Source organism: Canis lupus, chromosome 11 (genome assembly GCF_003254725.2).
Source record: "Canis lupus dingo isolate Sandy chromosome 11, ASM325472v2, whole genome shotgun sequence".
NCBI classification, from domain to species: Eukaryota; Metazoa; Chordata; class Mammalia; order Carnivora; family Canidae; genus Canis; species Canis lupus.
The window spans coordinates 46547690-46565697 of NC_064253.1; the positions used below are offsets into that span (position 1 = coordinate 46547690).

The 18008-nt window shown below is 40.1% G+C and overlaps 1 protein-coding gene and 1 long non-coding RNA gene across 11 annotated transcripts in view; one reads left to right on the forward strand and one right to left on the reverse strand.

The window, feature by feature from the left end:
• LOC112649599 (uncharacterized) overlaps positions 1–5579 on the forward strand; it is a 43021-nt gene extending 37442 nt beyond the window's left edge. Inside the window, exon 7 of the long non-coding RNA XR_003129660.3 lies at positions 5331–5579. This is a non-coding gene — a long non-coding RNA (uncharacterized LOC112649599). The remainder of the gene's footprint in view (positions 1–5330) is intronic.
• LINGO2 (leucine rich repeat and Ig domain containing 2) overlaps positions 1–14293 on the reverse strand; it is a 1134307-nt gene extending 1120014 nt beyond the window's left edge. For 9 of the 10 annotated variants that reach the window (XM_049116208.1, XM_035697330.2, XM_025431889.3 and 6 more), the window contains exon 1: positions 13644–14293. The gene's annotated coding sequence lies outside the window, so the exon portion shown is untranslated. Of the gene's footprint in view, positions 1–12783; positions 12923–13643 lie in introns of those variants that run through there. The other variant, XM_025431892.3, reaches the window with a different exon arrangement.
• Positions 14294–18008: the final 3715 nt, after the last annotated feature.

Here is an 18008-nt window from a genome sequence, read left to right on the forward strand (position 1 = left end):
TGAACTTTTCATCTCTGAGATTTATTTATTATTTTATAACTGGAAGCTGGTACCTCCCCTATATCTATTTTGTCCATCCCCTACTCACATCTCCTCTGGCAACCACTAGTTCTCTGTTGTTAAGAATCTAGTTTTTTGTTTGTTTGTTCAGGATTTCCTCATTAATTGAATAGAGTATAATAGAAACAAGACTATTCACATGATTAGAAGTGATCACAGAACATTTTATTTTCTAATAGTAAATAAATAAGATATGAGACCTATCTGGTATTTTATTCATGACCAAGAAAAGGATTAACCCCATTGAGCAGGTATAAATGGAAACTAGTAGAGGCAAAAGGGATAAACATTCATTTGCTTAAATAAGAAATACATTTAAAAAAAAAAGTTTCTGCTAGGTAAATGCATTTTAGTAAATGGTAAGGTCAGAAAGAATATAAGAAAAAAAAAAAACACTTCAAAGTGAATCCAAACAAAAGCAAACCTATCAAAATATCTTTAGAAATTCAGAGAAAAAAAATATCACATATGACCAAGACAATCTCAGAAGCATTAAGATAAAAAGCTATTTCGGAAATGAGAAAAAAAGTTTAGAAATCAAGCTAATCTACCCTAGAGTTTTTATCAGAAACATAAAACCAAAATTAAAGCTAAAAATGTTATGAGAATCTGATTTAAGTCAAAAATACCTAGGAAAATGCTCCATCACAGCAAAATGAATGGCAGAAAATCTGATTAGACTGTATCATTGGCCAAATAGGAATGCCGGGCAGAGACGAAAAACATAATTTATTTCCAACAAACTAGATTTAGGCATAGAGTGATAACCCCTTAAACTATCAGAACACATTAATAGTGGGTCTCCCAGGGGCAAACTACTATTAAATCAGTAACTATTTGCTCTTTGAATTTTTCTCTCAGTGATCTAGAAAGTACCAAATAAGAAAACAGGAGAAGACAGGATACAAGTGTTTGAAGAGGTCAAATGTTCAAAATAAAAAAGTAAAATACAGATTATTTTATGTAAATTGGCTGTAATTTGAAGTGAGGGTAAACACTAGTGTTTACTCAGTGCAAAAAGAGTTGTTCAACAATCTTCAATCCAAGTGTAAATGACTACATGAAAGTCAACAAGTGATCCATCTACAGCCAGAGTTTAAACTGCAATTATTCAATCTGTATTAGTATCTTTGCTTCATAATCTATTAGCCAAAATTGATATATGAAAATTTGATGATATTAATTTAAAAAGGGCAATAAAAATACAATAGAAAAAAATGAATTTCAAGTTGATTTATTTTGGTTTTGGTTTTCTGTATTTTGTTTCTAAAAGCAATATACATTATTGCATTAGAGATCATTTTACCAGAGGCTTTTAAATATATATTTAATTCTATCTAGAACAACTTCATTTGTATAGGTACTGAGTGTACAAGTTTATTTTCACTTATTATTTATTCTATTACCATAACCTCCATATAAGGTGTGTGGGGCAGAAAAGTGTTATTACACCTATTTCACATTAGGAAATTAAGACTTAATGAGGTTAAGAGATTGTGTGAAGTCCAACAATAGGCAGTCAATGGCAGAATCAGGATTTGAAACCAAATCTTTAAACTTTTAATCATTGTACACTACCTTCTTTACCAATTGGGAATAGTGTTATGATGGTTTAGGATATAATTTAAAACTGTTGAGAAGCCCAGGTGGCTCAGCAGTTTAGCGCTGCCTTCAGCCCAGAGTGTGATCCTGGAGACCAGGGATCAAGTCCCGCATCAGGCTCCCTGCATGGAACCTGCTTCTCCCTTTGCTTGTGTCTCTGCCTCTATCTCCCCCTCTGTGTTTCTCATGAATAAATAAAGTCTTTTAAAAAATGTCTACAATATTCTAAAAATCACATTTCAATTCATTCCAAAAAATATTTAATAAAACCTGACCATATTCTAAACTTTAAAAAAAAAGTGACAAATAAGATATAATTTTTATCTTCAAGGACCACGTGGTTTGGAAAGATACATAGAACAGTGAAAAAAGTAATATATTTTTAAAACACATATAATAACAGAAGCTTGTAAAAGTAGAAAGATTGTATTTTGTCTGGGGCTTCTGGAACAGTTTATTGAGAATATGACATTAGGCTAGTTTTCAAAGGATGAATAGGAGCCTGCCTGGGTAATCCGGAAAAGTCTATTTCAGGTAGGGGGTTCCCAATGTGCAAAGCCAAATAGATATAGGAAAAACTGCAGTTTTATCAGTAAGTACTAGATTATTTTACTTTTAAATACTGTTTCCAACATCTCAAAACTTAGCATGAATTATTAATTAAATTCATTAGCACTTTATTCTTATACAGTAATTAGTATACTTAATATCTCTATATTCTTTCTTCTCTCACAAAGACAGCTAAATGGTAAGATGGGTGATTATCCCCCCCTAAATGCAAATAACTTCTCTGTTTTTCTACTTTTACTAGTGATAAAACATCTGATTATCATCCATTTTCTAAAGCTATAATTTTAAATCATTAATTTCTATTGAATCAAACTGCACATCCTCCCTTGAACTTTACATTAACATAATCATTGAACCTTCTTTTCTGACCTTTGTTCCCCTCATTCCTCCCTCTATAAAATCCACAGTAGGTGCTCCTGTAGATGGATAATCAGAAGCAGAAGTTCCAAGTCCAACAGGACACATACCCAATATACCTCTACTCAACGATTACTCAGACCAAAGTATTTTGCTAAGCTACAGAAGCATCTATAATAACATGCAGAATTCATTTCATTTCATACTTCACATTAATTTTATCAGCCTCATTCATACATATTTTCAAGGATAATGAATGACAAAGTAATTCATTTTTTTATGCTGATTATAGTTTCTCTGTCAAAGACATACTACATTTTTGTTGAAAGTTTATGTAGTACTCTGCAAGATTCTTGAATACTGAACCAACCATAAATACTTTCTTCTTGATTTTAGCATCTACAAAGTAAGATCATTAACATATGAATATGTTCTAGACTGCTCTCCTGGTAATCTCAATCAAAAAGTTCTTTAGCAAAGAAAGGGCAAATAGAGTGCCATCAATCTAGTTTAGTTACATAAAATGAGTTTTTATGGAAAACAATAAAAAAAATCAATTCAAACCATGTACAGAAACACAAAACAATCTGCTAAAGGTTCCACTGCTGAACGATATGTTAGACAATTACTTGGAGGAGATATGTTGGAAGGCGTGTATCCAAGACACAGGTAAATAAATGGATTAGATAGCTAAGTCTCCTCACAGAAAAGATGCAAGGGAGGAGTATCTGTGATGTGTATATCTGCTAGTACTTTCTTAACCCACACAAGCTGACTCTTGCTTTGCTGCTTCAACTCTGACACAAAAATAAGTTCTATTGTCCCCCTGTACTAGGAATCCCATTGCATCAATGTTACTAAGTCTTGTGTGATTTTGCTTAAGATGCTGAGATCACAGGAAGCAGTGCAATTGTACAAGGTATAACATTGTGTTTTAAAATTCCCATTTGACATCTCTTTTCAAGTCTTTTCTGGTTCCTGATTTACTAATCCTCTTGCCTCTTACCCACATAGTACCCAGTCTTATTCTTCTTTCATTTCTTGTACAACATGGTTTCCTACTTTGAGAAAGAGAACCCCAGGAAGCACTTTCACTTTGTAAATTATCATATTTCTGTAACACTGAATCTTCTTATGATGCATTTTACTTTCCTAATCAGAAAAAATATTTAAAGTTACATATGAAGAAATATATGCTTATGGGGCGGCATCTGGGTGGCTCAGTTGTTGAGTGTCTGCCTTTGGCTCAGGTCATGATCTCAGGGTCCTGGGATCTCAATCCTGAGTTGGGCTCTGTGCTCCCTTTCTCTCTGTGTGCACTCTCTCTTTCTCATAAATAAATTAATAAATCTTAAAAAAAAAAAAAAAAAAAAAGAATAGCGTATGCTTTAACTAATTGTGAATCCCTAGCATTTAAGGTGAGGAATTTATTGGGACGCCTGGGTGGCTCAGTGGTTAAGCGTCTGCCTTGGGCCTCAAGACATGCTCCCACGATCTAGTCCCACATAGGGGTCCCCACAGGGAGCCTGCTTCTCCCTCTGCCTATGTCTCTGCCTCTCTGTATCTCTCATGAATAAGTAAATAAATCTTAAAAAAAAAAAAGATGATGCATTTATTTATAGTAGGTGCTCAATGAATACTGTTGATGATACAAAAATTATTCAAATGAGAGAATCATGTAACAACACAAGTAGAGTTAGTGTGATAGGAAAGTAGAGTATGTATATTCTTTCTTAAACAGTGGATTGGCAAGTTACTGGATATGAAAGGAAATAAAGTGAAGTAGGAAAGAGAATGGTTTGAATTAGTTTACCATAAACAAAATTCTCTACTGAGCGCTCACTAGGTACCAAATACTCTTGGAAAAATCTTCCTATCCCTCTCCTAACCCTCATAAGTAAATCTATGCCATTCTACTTAGTTTCTTTTACACATATAACACAATTTCTCATTAATTTATTTCAGTTTCATATAGTTCTTTCCCACATTAGCCTGTAAGTTTCTCAAAAGAAGATTACAGGGGCACTTGGGTGGCTCAGTTGTTGAGCATCTGCCTTTGGCTCAGGTCATGATCCCAAGGTCCTAGGATGGATTTCTGCATCAAGATCCCCAGAGGGAGCCTGCTTCTCCCTCTGACTATGTCTCTGTCTCTCTCCTTGTCTGTCATGAATAAATAAATAAAATCTTACTATATATATATATATATATATATATATATATATATATATATATATGAAATATCTTTTCTCCACAGATAACATATATCCAGAGCATATCCCAGTGTTTAACACATAAAAGGTATATAATAAATACCTGTTGAATATATCAATCAATCTACCACAAAGTATTGTTCTACAACTACACTGTTCTTCTTAATCTCTACTAGAGATTTTACTACGATGTATATAAAAAGTCACAACATTCCATTTACCTTCTTACTAAATTAGCAATATAGAATTCATTGTATAAGTAGTCCAAAGTTTATTTAACTATATTCCCATGGAATATCTGCGTTTGTTTTTTTTTTCAGTTCTTCAGTAAATAAGCACTTAAGTCTGCTGCTGCTTCCTTTGCAATCTGTCTGCCTTTTTGAGTCTTTTTCTTGCCTTGATTGTTTTGAATTTCCAATATAACATTAAGTAGAAGTGATGAGAACAGACATTTTTACCTTGCTTCTCAGATTAGAAGAAAAGCAGTTAGTCTTTCACTATTATTTTTTAAGATTTATTTATTTATTATAGAAGCAGTGGTCAGAGGGAGAAAGGAGAGAAAATCCTGAGCAGACGTCATACTGAATGCAGAGCCCTAGGAAGGGCTCTATCCCTTGAGTCTGAGATCGTGACCTGAGCCAGCAGAGTCAGACACAACCAACTACACCACCCAGGCATCTGGATCTTTCACCATTAAATATCATATCAGCTATACACCTATTGCAGATTAAGCTTATTGCAAGCTGTGGAAGCTCACTTATATACCTAGAATATTTGCTAACGGTGTTTTCGAGAATAAATGTTGTTTTTTCCTCATACTTTTATTGTAGCTAATGAGATGATCATATACTTTTCTTTTTAACTCTGTTAATAAGGTAAACTACACAGATTGATTTTCTAATGTATAACCACCACTGCATTTTGGAAATGAACCCAACTTGGTCATGATGTATTATCTTTTTATGTAAATTTGATTTATATTTGCTAAAGTTTTATTTATACTGTTTACATTGTGCTTATGAAGAATACTGGTCTGTACTTTCCTTTTTTAATAATGCCTTATCATGGTATTGTTATCAGGGCAATGCTGGTGTCATAGGATAAGATGGGAAGTGTTCCCTTCTCTACAATTTTCTAGAAAAGACTATGTATAATTAGTATTTTTTCTTCCTTAAATGTTCAGAGATTTTATTAGTGAAGTCATCTACTAATAAACCTCAAGGTACCTGGGGTTTACTTTGTTGGAAGACTTTGGGTATTGTTTTGTCTTGAATTGTGGATATTTATACAACTGCATTGAGATATAATTTATTTACCATAAAATGTACTCATTTTATGTAAACTATTCAATGACTTAAATATACAGATTTGTGCAACTATCACCACAATCCAATTATGGAACAGTTGGCCCACCCCAAAAGACTTCCTTGTGCCCATTTGCAGTAATTTATCATCCCCAATCCTAGTGCCTGACAAACACTAATGTACTTTTGAATTCTATGCATCTGCTTTCCTGGACATTTTGTAAAAATGTAAGTACCCACTTTTGTTTTTTGTGTATGGCTTCTTTCATTTAGCATAATGTTTCTTAGGTATTACTCCTGTTACAGCACATATAAGTATTTCATTCCATTTTATTGAATATTATTCTGTGGTATGGATATACCTTATTTTTGTTTATCCACCCATCAGCTGATTAGGCATATGATGGTTTTAACTACAAATACAATTTCTTCAAAAGATATATAGCTAGTAGGTTATATATTTTTCTTGTGTATATAAAATAGATCTTTATAGATTTGTGAGAGCATTCCTGAAGATAAATTCCTAGAAAAGGAACCATGAAGCCAATTATTATGAACACCTGCAATATAATAGATATTTAAATAATATTTACATTTCACTCCAAAGGGGTTGCATCACTTTACAATATTTCCAATGATATATATAAGTGTCTATTGTCCCAGTCCATTTCCAATATAGGAAATCTATCATTGTTTACATCTTTGTCCCAACTCATCAATAAGCCTATCTCACTCTTGCATAAATTTGCATTGCTTCAATTATTAGTAAAGCTATATCCTTATTGCTTATTTAAATTCTATTCACTCTCAGATCAATTTCCTCCCCTCTTTATGAGTACTCCCCAGGCTACTCTTACCTCACTCTATCCTGAATTGCCTGGCTATAAAACTCTTGTAGTATTATTCTATGTAGTCTTATGAACAATAGATACTTGATAAGAATTTTCTGAATGGGTTGATAGACTATTCTTTGTTAGCTTACCATCCACTTTTTACCTTCTCTCTTTAACAAGATCACAAGATCACAAGATTCTTAAGAACAAAGGACAATTTATATACATCATTAAACCCTGAATATCATACAGAAAACCACTTTAACATTAATAAATATGTGAGTGTTAACTGATGTGAATTTAACTAACTGAGGCCAAAGGTAGGGTTTTTCATTACCTGCAGTGAAATTAAAGGCAAACCATAAAGAAAAACCATTTGCGATCCATATCACCAATGGGTGATAATCAAGAAAATACCTACACAAGAACCAAAAACTGCTTTTAGCAGGAGATCTATAATATATATATATATATGTGTATATATATATATGACATATTAGAATACATACAATATACATACCAGAATATATACAATATAGACTATATGATCTAATACATCTAAAATACTAATACAGAATATATTGTAATATATAATATGTATATGCTATATTATGTATAATAGAATATATAAAACACAGTACATATGAAGTATAGTATACAAAGTATATTTAGAGAGAGAGAGAGAGAGAGACAGAAAGAGAGAAGGGAAAGAGAAAATATAGAAAAGCCCAGTAAAAAATAGTTGAGAAGATACAGGCTCCTTCCCTTTGACAAATGAAGCCCACTGTTTCAAAATCAACATTTATCACAAGGCACTGTTGTTGGCTCCCCTGGTATACCAGAAGCAATACAGTTTTTATGCTAATTATTTCCCTTCATGCTGGCTACTAGATAGATATCTTGCAGCTAACCATAGTTACATTATAATAGAATGAGATTGTATGAAGACACAAAATCCTCTTATGCAGTCCAATTTAGAATCCATTTCAAAAACTCTCTAGTGCTATACCTAGAAACTGAAATGTGCTGAGAATCTTAGATTTTTGCATATATTTCTGTTACACTGAAATTTGGTTGAGTTTTGTGAAAACAATATTTTTTATAGATAATTTGATATTATGTTCTATTATATCTGCAATAAAAGTATAATTTTTAGGCTAGCTTCCTAGGTTTACATTTAGTCATATTAATATTATTAGAGAAAATATACTTGTAGTTTATATTATCAATGAAAGTAAAATTCTAGGGAAGGAAATGGTATCTGTTTTATCCTTACAGCCAGTAAAAATAGGTTATTCTTAATATTAACCAGTGAATACATTTAGAAAAGCAACAAAATTTATTCTAGTCTCAAATCCTAGCAGGCCTCATATTTTATCAAAAGAGCACATAATTATTTCAATGGGGCTTTTAAAATTTTATTCAAATAAATGAGTCATTTAATATCTATCATTTACTTTCTTACTAATTCACCTGATGAAAATAACTTATAAATAATATAATTAGCATTTAATAAAATAGGACAAATGGACTATCAGCATTCCTTAGAAAACCCCATTGTAAAAACTAAGATATTGTATTAGTTTTGTGTCCAACTTCACAAATTAAACCCCTGAATCAACATTTCAAAGCCAAATATTTTTAAAGTGTTCATACAAAATTGGTACTCACCTGAAAATAATCAAATCAATGACAATTGCTACTTGCATTCCATTAAGTATACACAAGAAACTTGTAAAATGCCTTAAAAATGGGGGGAGGGAGGGTGGGAAGTCCATTTAAATTTTATTATTCAAAAATATTTAATCTTCTTTTTTCATTGTCATAGTGCTTTAAAAACAGCCCAAATGCTCAGACTGATTTTTATGTCTCTCACAGTAAGCATCGCATAATTAGTGCCATATTAATTACTTTGAGAAAATCATCTCATACATACATATTAATTTAAGTTTTACTTTCATGACACTTGTTATTAGCCCCCCCTCCCCACCAGGGGGGACAACAACTCTCATCAAAGACATTTCAAAATCCATGCTTCATTACAGAAATTTTACAGATATTCTTTAAATATACTTTTTTTTTTAAGATTTTATTTATTTATTCATGAGAGACAGAGAGAGAGAGAGAGAGAGAGAGAGGCAGAGACACAGGCAAAGAGAGAAGCAGGCTCCATGCAGGGAGCCCAATGTGGGACTGGATCCTGGGACTGGATCCTGGGACTCCAGGACCACGCCCTGGGCCAAAGGCAGGCACTAAACCACTGAGCCATCCAGGGATCTCCCTAAATATACTTTTCTATCAAGTGTTACAGAGCCTGATATTTCCTTGGCACCTGAAGGGGTTTGTATTGTTTTTCAAAACTTAAAGCTAGGAATGGTCAAGTTTTAAAGAAAGTATATAAATAATAATTTTCTCCATTTTACAGAATCCCACACTAAACCTAGAAAAGTAAGAGAGTTTTTCAAAAGTGACACCATTAGTGGTAAGAGAGAAGTAGAATTCAAGTATTCTAAAACCAAATCCAGTGATTCTTCTACTTCTTTATGCTGCCTCCTGGTGGCACTGAACTAGTTTCTCTTGGGAGATTTTTGTGTACTAGATGGTCTCCCTGAGGATGTTTAAACACTAGTTAGCAGCTTTAAAAATAGTTACATTTACTAAAGACTTAGATGGAGTTAAGGGTTCCCTAAAATGGATTACTAATTTCTTAATAGGTATACATTGACAAGTGTAACTCAACTATATGCCTAACATGAACATTTCAGATTTGATTACATTGGCCAATTACTCATATGGAGAAAGTATGAACTACACTGAAATAAGTCACTCAATGCACAAATGCACCGTATTGCAAGGCAGTCCATCTACCTCCAGTGACTATTATCCATTCTTGTGAGGAAACAAGGCTCTGCAACCAGACACAAAAAGCACCCATAAGTAAGAGAGAACCATCAGCTGATGACCTGTGCTCCCTAAAGAATCAACTCCACGTTCTAGCAGGCTTCCTCTATATAAAACTAAATAGAACAGTCAATATTTTAAAATTACTTCCCACTTAAAAATAAATTATGGACTGAAATTTGTAAAATCACTATAAATTGCCATGGATGTCTTTCTGAAGGAAATATTTAACCGAAAGAAAGAGAGAAAATGAAAGAATGAAAGAAAAAAGGGAGGGAGGGAGGGAGGAAAGGAAGGAATGAAATTAGGGAGGAAGGAAAATATATAATAGAAAAAGATTTTTTTTTTGAATTTTAAAGGATTGCTGAAAGAAAGAGATACATGCAGTTAGAATGAGTAAACCTTTTGCCTCCTATTTAACTTCTCTCTCCTATCCTCCTTTCATTTCCTTATAAAACATCTTTTTTCAGTTCAGTTGATTTTCTTTCAGGAAATGTGATCTTTTGTGATTAGATACTTCTTAAAGTTCTTTACCATGAAGTAGCTCCTAAACTATAAAGGGAAGGGGCTTGGTGACACAGTTTCTCATCAAAATTATAAACGGAGTACCCACAGGATGAGGGTTATGACAAAGAGGGAAACATTCATGTAAATTCAGAGAACTTTTTATTTTCAAGCTCGCAACCTGCTTCATAGATAAATCGCAACCAAATTGGAGGATCAGTAACTGGCAAGCCTTTTTTGTTTTTTTTATTTTATTTATTTTTTTATTTTTTTATTTTTTTGCATATAGTGACCTTCTCTCTTTGTACTACAGGAAAACATTTCCACCTAGAGTCCTTTCACAGAATTTCCAGAGACCAAATGAAATCAACCATAATGACTACCAGAGTCAGATAATAATCAGTTTTTAATTGAAACATCAAGTCAATTCATTTGTGACAACATCCTATCATTCCTTATTCTTGACATGAAGTTTCAGAGGACTCAAAACAGTTTTCAGGTCCATGGCATCTAGGGAACATTCCAATGTATGGTCTCTTTTGAAATCACATTTACCAGAAAGAAAAAATAATCTTTAGGATCCTAAAACTGAATTTGAGGTCACATACCAGACTCACTAGTTTGATTCAATTAATTGTCTAGAAACTCAACATTTTTTATGCATCTTACACACAGATTCCTAATACTAACAGATCTTCTTCTGGCTTCAGAGGTGTCTTCCAGAATGAAAACTGAGCCCTTATTATGGATTTGTCTTGGGTTAATTCAACAAATAAATAATTTGTGTCTGTGCATACAGGTAACTATATTTAGATTAGTAACTATTATTTTGTCACAAAATAAAATTCCTTCCACGATTTATTTTAAGAACATTAGCTTTCCTTTTTGAGATTTCAACAAGATATTTATTCTTATCTTCTACACAGAGCTCTATCCAATGAATTCATTTAATGACAAACTTTATATAAATCTTCCTTGAGATCATGCTATGTGTATTCTGGAACAAAAAACATCAGTAAATTGGCCTGCTTTCAGTTCCACTAAATTACACTTATTATCCTATGTTAATTCACATATTTACCTTGATCAAATATAATAATATCCTACACATACATGATAACCGAACCACTTTAGTCGTCATTAATAGGCAACCCATTCCATTTAAATTTGTAGGGTGAAATACCTGGCAGTATGTCACAAACCATTTTAGTTTTCAGCAGTAAGTGCTTCATTTTTTCCTGCCTCACACTCTTAACTGTATTGGAAGTAGTGCAAGCTACAGGATGATGATGGTAGTAACTAAAGAACATTCCCTTCTTTTAAAATGCTAACCACTGCTTCATCTCTGAAAAAAATATTTTGCACTTTTAGCATGTGGCCCAGTATTTCACAAACGCTGGATCTCAGCTTTTATTCAGTATTCCTGGGATATTCCATGCCCCATCATATTTTCTGCCTTCCTTCACTATTATTCTGCAGGAGGCTTAATATCACAAGTGATGTTTCTTAAAAGCCCCCTTTGGAGGACTGAAATTGCATTACTGAGTATAAAATGACCACATATGGTATGCACAAACACAACACAGCACAATGGAAATTACGTACATTTCCTGCTGCCTGGCACACACGGTGTAATCATGCCAAGTACACCCAATACTCACTCTTTGTGTGTGTGTGTGTGTGTGTGTGTGGCCTAGACACAACCATCAAACATATTCTGTGCCCACCGTGCCCAAGGCAATATCTGGCAGAAAGGATTTCTGTTGGTGGCTTGATCAAGGATTATGTCAAAGACAGTGTGAAATGTGAAGTGAATCAGACTTCATCAAATAATCTTGAACTCCAAGGCCATTTCCCAGCGCTCCCCCACCCACCCGCCCGCCCTACACACAAGCTCAACTTCACCCTCCCTCCTCCCCTGATGTTCCGGCCCTGACTTCCCTCTCATTCTTCTCTCTCTCTCCCTCCAAGTCTTTCAGCAGCTTTGCTCCGTGCTCAGAGCCAATCCCTCGGGAAAAGAAATCGGTAAAACGCTAGATGGTGAGACCTCATCCTCAGGTGAAAAGGGCAGGGGCGGAAAAGGAGAGGGTGTGGTGCTCTTCGCCACACCCCGCCCCGGACTCGCGCACTCTGGTCCCCCGCGGCTCGGGGGAGCGCGGCAGGTCCCCGGGCTCGCCTCGGAGCAGCCCGCGCCCAAAGCCAGCCCCCCGCACCCTCTGCAGAAAACTTCCCTTCAAGCAGGCACATATTCAGGGGAGGGGGGTGAGATTAGCGATTAGTTCGAATCCACAGTCCGCGGAGCTCCACGGAACACGACGGAAAGGCGCCTTCAGCCACGGACCCGCCAGACCCGCACCCTCCACTCCCTCCCACCACGGGGGTTTGGCGGAGGAGGCGCGGGGAACCGCGGGCCGAAAGGGGAGCGGAGGAAGAGGACGTTACCTCCCGGGACTGCCCTCAGGGCGCGGGCCAGGGTCGCGTCCTCCAAGTGGCTCCGAGCTCGGCCCGGCCTCGGACCCGCGTCCCCCCGCGGCTGTGCGCTCAGCCGGCGGGCGCACCGGGACTCGGGCTCCCAGCGCCCGCCGCGGCCGGCTCGCCTCCCCCGCCGCGCCCGCTCCGCCACCCCGCGGGCACGCCGGCTCCCCGCGCGCCCCCCCGCCTCCCGGCGCCCCCACACCCACCGGCTCCGCCGCGCCCGCTGGGAGCCTCTAGCGGAGGCGGAGGGAACCGCAGCGGAGCCGCGGCGCCCGGGCTCCGACGCCCGCTGCGCGGAGCCAGCCAGGCGGCGGCGTGGGCTTCGCGCGCCCGGCAATGCGCCCGGCAATGCGCCCGCCGGATGCCGCCGCCCCCCCGCGCCCACCTGCGCGCGGCTCACCTGCCGCCGCGTCCCGGCGGCGTCCGCCGATGCCCACAGCCTCCTGCGGCCTCCAGGGGATGGGTCTAAGTTGCTAGCGGGGTTCAAAGATAAAATCTCGCCAGAAACACACACACACACACGAATCCACGCTATAAATCAGCCGGCACAGACGACCCAGCTCCATACGCATTTCCAATCGGTTCCCAGAAGTGTGAGGTCAGGACACCCGCACACTCCCTTCGGCGGCGGCCTCCCACCTGGGCACCGGCCGCCCCCTGACTTGTCCGCTCCGAGCCTTTCGCGCGGGTTGAGCAATCTGGTGGCGACGCCCGGAGAGATCATCCTAACTTAGCTTAACCCCACGCCCCAACCCCAACCCCAACCCCAACCCCAACGTCTATTTTAAGTTATTCTCCTCCCTGGCAGCGGCTTTGCTGCCTCTTACCTTGAGACGGTATTAATTCTCGCCCGTGTCCTTAAAATCCAAAGCCAAGGATGCGCTGCACACGAGTCCGAGCTTTTCCTTGACCCCCGCCCCCCGCCCCTTGAGCCTCAGCTCTGCCGGCGTTTCCTTCCAAAGGGAGCCGGAGGTGATGGCGGTTTTAAAAGCCCTCGCACTGGAGGCGCCTCCAAATCTTCACGCCCGTAGGAACGGAGACGCGGACAACCTTCCTGGCAGCGGAAGCCTCCCAGCCAAACCCCTCCTCGGTCAACTTGGCTTTCTATTTAATTTTCTTCTTTAACCCTACAGGCCCATCAGTCCCCGGCAGCAGGCAGGGAAGAAGCTCCTATTCTCAGTTGTGGCCGCTCCTCTCTTCCTCTGGCTGAAAGCCCCTCCCCCTATTCTCCCCTGAATTTGGAAAATCTTCTACCTCCCGCTCGGATTTAGGTGGGGACGAGGCTGAGAGGTGCTGGAAGAAGAGCCACGCCAAGGCACGGCCTCAGAAATCCACCTCCCCGGGCAGCCCTTGGCGAAGGTGTCTGCTCCGAGGAAACTTTGCGGGGAGGAAGTGGCGGCCGAGCGGGGCTGGGCAGGCCGAGCGCCAGGTGAGGAGGCTGCGAGGACGAGGGACGCCAGGCGGGCGGCGGGCTGCTGGGTCCCGGCGGCCGAGCGCGGCGCGCGGGCTGCGCACACACACCCCCGCGCGCGCGCACAGCTCCGCGCGCACGCCCAGCCCCGCGCCCGCAGCCCCCGGCCACTGGCTAGCGCGAGTCGGGCGGCGCGAAGACCGGCCGGGGCGCCCAGGAGGGATGCCGAGGACGGGGAGCCCCGATCGCTCCTCGCCGGTTAGCGGATTGCTGCTGCCCGGCACTTCCTCACTGCCTGCCCTCAAGCCCGTCCGGCCGCCTCTCGGGTCCCTGCCCTCCCTGGCATCTCGGGCCTCTGCCTCTTTTTCCTTGACACCAGTTATTCTCCGGGGACCCTTCGTTAAGTCGCCGGACTAAAGATTAACCCGGTCCCCATCTCTCCACCCTCCAGAGTCACCTCCGCCCCTCCGATCGCGGAGCGAGCCTTGAAGTGGCTGCAGCTGCTAGCTGGGGAGCTGAGGGGCTCCCCGAGGTCCTTCGAATAGAGGAGCCTACGCATCTTCTCCTGGATACACGATCCCACTCATCCCCCCTTTCCTGCCCACTCCGTCACGTAGCACTCCCCCCCCCCCGAGGGGCCCCTGAAACTCTAGTCGATTTTTTTTTTTTTTTTTTTTTAAGAAGGAGCTGCCTAGGGATTTGTGACGCCTGGCTTTGGGAACTGGGCTAATTTACTATCTACGCTTATATTGTAAACTGGACGGTAGCAGGTGAACCGCTCTGCTCGAGAAAGGGGAGGGATTTAGGAGTCTGGAGACTCAGCCCCTTCAGCTGCCATTTCCAAGGTTTTGCACCTAGAGTAGCTGTCCAAGTCTCGGTCTAGCTCCCGTCCCAACTTCTTGGTCTCCCCTGAAAACCAGGAGGGATCGCTGGGCGCCGCCCCAGCTGGGGAGCCCCAGGCAGGAGAGCCTCCTCTCTCAGAATTGTCCCAGGCTCATTCGCTGCTCCCGGCGTAGGAGGCTTCCAGCGGGAGTTTGTCGTTCCCGGACTGGGCTTCTGGAATTGCTCACCAAAAGTAAACTTTTACCCTCTGTTTGCCTGTCTGTTTGCTAACCACGGCTCGCCTCTGTGCTCTGGGAGGTCGCTACACCAGCAGAGCGTTACTCTGTCTTCCCAAGGGCTCACGAGTCTGAGAGCTGCTGTGGGTTTTTTCACTCCAGGGCTTCGAGGACCTCTGCAGCTGGGGACCTGCCTGCAGAAAGCACAAAGTTGCGCAGCGTGGAGATAGCGCCGGGTCCCCTTGCTCCCGCGCGGGGCGCGTGGCTCTGCCCGGGACTCCATTCAGACAGCTCTCTGGAACCGGGGCTCTGGACCGCCCTGCGAGTTCCCTCCGAGTTGAAAGGTGTCCGACTTTGCAGGGAAGACGGCGCCAAGAACGCCGAACGCGCGGTTGCCGAGGCGCAAAAGTGGAACAAGTGGATGATTCGGTGCAAAAAAAAAAAAAAAAGAAAAAAGAAAGAAAGAAAGAAACTTGTGTTGAAAGGAGCTCTAGCAGCGCTACTCACAGCTCAGAAACGGATCCAGAGCCTTCGACCAGCTCAGAAACGCATCCAGAGCCTTCGAAGGTGAGCCCTGGCCGCGCCCACGGTCTGCGGGCCAATAGCTACCAGTTTCATGAAGGAAGCTGCTTTGGATTCGGTGCGAGCCAACTCTGCAGGATGCCCAGACCGAGAGGGATTGTCGGTTTTGGAGCGTGATGGATTGAGGCTGCCCCTCGGACACCCGGGAGCCGCTAACAACACCTCCCCGCTAATTTGCAACTGCGCAGATACTCGCAGATCCACGCTTGGGGAATCCGAGCGCGCGGGTCGGACGCGCCTGCTTTCCTTCTGATGCAGTTAAGAGAAGAGCTAGAAGCTAAACCCGGGAGCTTGCATGAAGGAGAAGTAAATAATGAATTTGGTGGTGAGATACTAAAGGATAAAGAGGCATTTCATTTTTGTGTGAATTAGTTTGCCAGGAGCAACCTTTTGGGTTTAATATTCCAAGACGTATCATGGACACTGACTTTTTGCAAAATTTACAAAAGTGGAGGATGTTCCCGGTGTTTTTGAGCCTGGTGTAAATCTGTAAATTGTCTGCTTGCCTCAAGGTGTGATGCGTCTTTGAATTTTGATGCTTATTCCTAATTAAGAAGTAATAATCGACTTCCTGGTAACGAAGTGAAGTGGCAATACTAGTTAAACTATTTTCGACAAAAGGTCATCTAGCTTATGGTTTCTGTTTACATAAGCCTATGGATTAATAATCAAATATCCTGGCTGACTATCAGACAAGAATTACAGAATAGTAATGGAAAGACTCGCTTGGTGAGAGAAAATTCAGAATTCAGAGTTGACTTCTCTTCAAAAAGATTCCGGCTTGTAATTCCTTTCCTGGTTGGTGTTGATGTGCAGGGCACTGTCTGCTGCTAATGGCTCTCTTAAGTAAACATAGACCGTTTACACATTTGATACCTGAAAACGTGTCTTATGGTTCTGAAAATGTTGTGAAAATTCATGTGCCAGCCACAGAGGAGTCTTTTTCACTTACCTTGAGCCTTTGGCTTATAGGATATGTAGGTGGCAGTGATAGCCAAGGGTATTAAATTCTTGACATTTAAGCACCATCAAGGAAGTAAAAAAGCCTGTGGATTTAATGACCCTCTTCAAGAAGCATTCACGTCTCCTCAAAAAAATGTAATTTCTTCAATGACATGATTGTTGCAAAACCGAAGTCACATTTGCTGTTTGTTATTCAAAAAAGGGGATGTGGAGATATGACTCACTCTTCCTCTCCCACTTTTCACACTTTGCTTTCATGAGGAAGAATACTTGACCATCAACAAAACAAGCAAATCTCAATGTCAGAGGATTGACCCTGTTCCCTATATCCTTAGATCAGTCTACATTATCAAGAAAAAATTATTGAGATTGAAGGTACTCCAAGAGCCCTCCAAATCCCACTACCAAATTAAAATAACTCCTTCATTGTTCTAGTGTTATATATTTCCCTATATTTTTTGACAAATGAAAATTGAGGTTAATATATGGTATCTCTTCCAGTGGAGACTTTCTTGAAGCTTTTATTTCTTCAAGATAATTGCTGTGTAAAATGTATTTTCAGAACATGTTTCTTACCAGGAGGCAGTATTTAATCTACTGGTTTATTACTTGTTATGTATTAAAGTTACTCTTTGTTTACTGGCATGCCTTTCCCACCGTACTATGAGCTCTGGAAGCAAGGATGGTGTTGTATACATTACTGTTCCCCAACAACTAATACAGAATCTATCACAGAATACATGCATATAATAATGTTGGGAACAATAGTGAAAGCTACCGTTTACTGAGTAACTACGATATGATGTTATTTCTGTAAGTTTTTTCAGTTGATCCTCTTCACAATCCTCTTACCTAAATTGTATATCCTCAAATTATGGGGAAATTTATGCTTATGTAAATTTACCCAAGATCACAAAGCTATTTTCACAAATGAGTTGGGATTAGAATCTATATGTGCCCAACTCTGAAGCCTAAACTATTAACCATTCTGCTCTATTCAAATAGCTAGGCACCACATTTTCAATTTCCAAGGTTAAATGGAATTTATATATATATTTAACGCCGAATAAAAGACTGTCAAATTTAGAATAAATTCTTAAGCACTTATGCAGTCTAATCAATATCAACTTAAGTGTAGGAATATTGAAACAACATAGTTCTCATGTTAAACTATGATA